Source organism: Thermobia domestica, chromosome 8 (assembly GCF_964235325.1).
Source record: "Thermobia domestica chromosome 8, izTheDome1.hap1.1, whole genome shotgun sequence".
In the NCBI taxonomy this organism is placed as follows: domain Eukaryota; kingdom Metazoa; phylum Arthropoda; class Insecta; order Zygentoma; family Lepismatidae; genus Thermobia; species Thermobia domestica.
In genome coordinates, this window is record NC_137461.1 from 194,836,840 (window position 1) to 194,838,852 (window position 2,013).

Genomic DNA, 2,013 nt, shown 5'->3' on the forward strand with positions numbered 1-2,013 from the left:
CAAAATACTCCATAATTTCACTGAAAGAGAGGAAATAGTTATGGCATTTATAGATTCTAATTACATTATTCCAATCACCTACACAAACTAATTATATATTTTTTTTATTTCAGACAATAGACGACACTGTCATTTTATTATCATTAACAGTAGGCCTCGCGACATGTTTCTTATTATTGTTAGTAACATGTTATGTTTTATGTAGTAAAGAAAGAAAAGACTTAGATATAGAAAATATGTCGATTGAGTTCTGAACATTGAAACGGGAACAAGGAAGGAAATTTAAAGTATAAAACAATAAGAAAGCATTATATTCAAACAGAATGTAAATGCAAACGCATGGATATGTTGTAACGCAAACTGCGAGAGAACACTTACTTTGTAATTTCCTGTGTGTTTTCAAGGAATGCTTCATAGAATCACGAGTTGTCAAGAAAATCTTCTTACGTACACATACTGAGCAAGCCATGAGGTGACAAACGTCTGATGTTAATAATAAAAGAAGCCAATTCAGGGCGAAAAGGAACAATGGAAATCACGGAAGTGTTAAGTCGTATAAAACTGTATGATTGAGAAATTTCGGGGTCTTTCTACTCTATCCTTGCTGGGAGTCTGTTAGATGTGGTCTTCTTCTTTAGAGTTTCAGCTGCAACATTCTAATAATTAGGCGTTGGCTGTTGGTCACCACTCAGACAGTACAACTCAATTTCTTGTCTTGACACTGAGTCAGATCCAGATACTGAATGTTAGTTATTCTACGCTCAAAGCTGTAACCCGATATCAAAAGTCACTTTTTAATCTGATCGAGTCGACATAAAGAGGGAGATAGAAACCATCAGGTTCATCGCAACAGATTTTGGAGTCACTAGGTCCATCTATCCGGAGACAAAGAAGAAGACGGTAGAGGTGCTCCAGGACGAGTTGGAAGCTCAAGGTTAATCTTGTTCACGTGTACAGTTGGATTCCTTGTCAAACCGTGTAATCCAGCCAGACACTTAAAAAACACACTGATCAAACATTTCTAAAGAACTGAGAATCACATTAAATTTCTTAGAATCAAAATGGATTCATGTTTTCATTTACACATTATACAGCGAACCACAAGGGGTTAGGCTGGTTTGGAGTTACTATTCAAAACGGACTGTGGGTGGAAATCGCTCACTCTCATTGGTACTGAAAGTAAGTAGTTTATCTCGCCTGTAATTCATACCAAAGAGAGGTGGGACGAAAATACCTTCTGACCATCTTGAATTGATATCACTGGCGCAGGATAAAGTGTTACCTTCTGTGACCCACCCACCTGTTGATGGGAATGAAACTGCATTTAAAAAAAATCGATTGGTTATAAATGAACTGAAAGGTTCTAGATAATAAGAGTGATGTTTTTTCCGAAGATTTATCTCATATTAATATAAAACTACAGTAAAACATATGGAAGACAAAGTTGTTTTGTTGTAATTTAAAAAAAAATGCTTCAAAAATAATACTATTAGTGGCCAGCACCTCATAAAGGATTTTTTTTATTGTGTCACACAGTTAGTTTACAAGTAATATTCTTCATTGTTAGGAGTATTTACAAGTAACATATTCACCACTGTTAGTAGTATGTGTTTACTTGTTAGGATGCGTCTACTGGTAGGAATATATTTTTCACTGTCAGGATTATGTGTGTCACCGTTAGAAGATGACGAGTAATAAACAATATGCTATTTAACGGTATATTCTTTTACACTAAACATTAAAAAATAAATCTTTTCCAATAGAATAAAAATTACCAATTATCATTGAGTACATATGACTTACCTTTAGGTTGCATAAAATTTATTAATTAATTTATTTGGATGTTCTCGAAAACTATGCATAAATATTTACTGTCAAGGATCTCGTTTTTGATCAGCTCGATGTGATCTATCGATTGATACGTCTCATCTATGAACAAATTGTGGCTTTATAGTTCGGCAGACATGAGTTCGATTTTCGGTGGGACCTCGTGCGGTTCAATTCGATGATTAG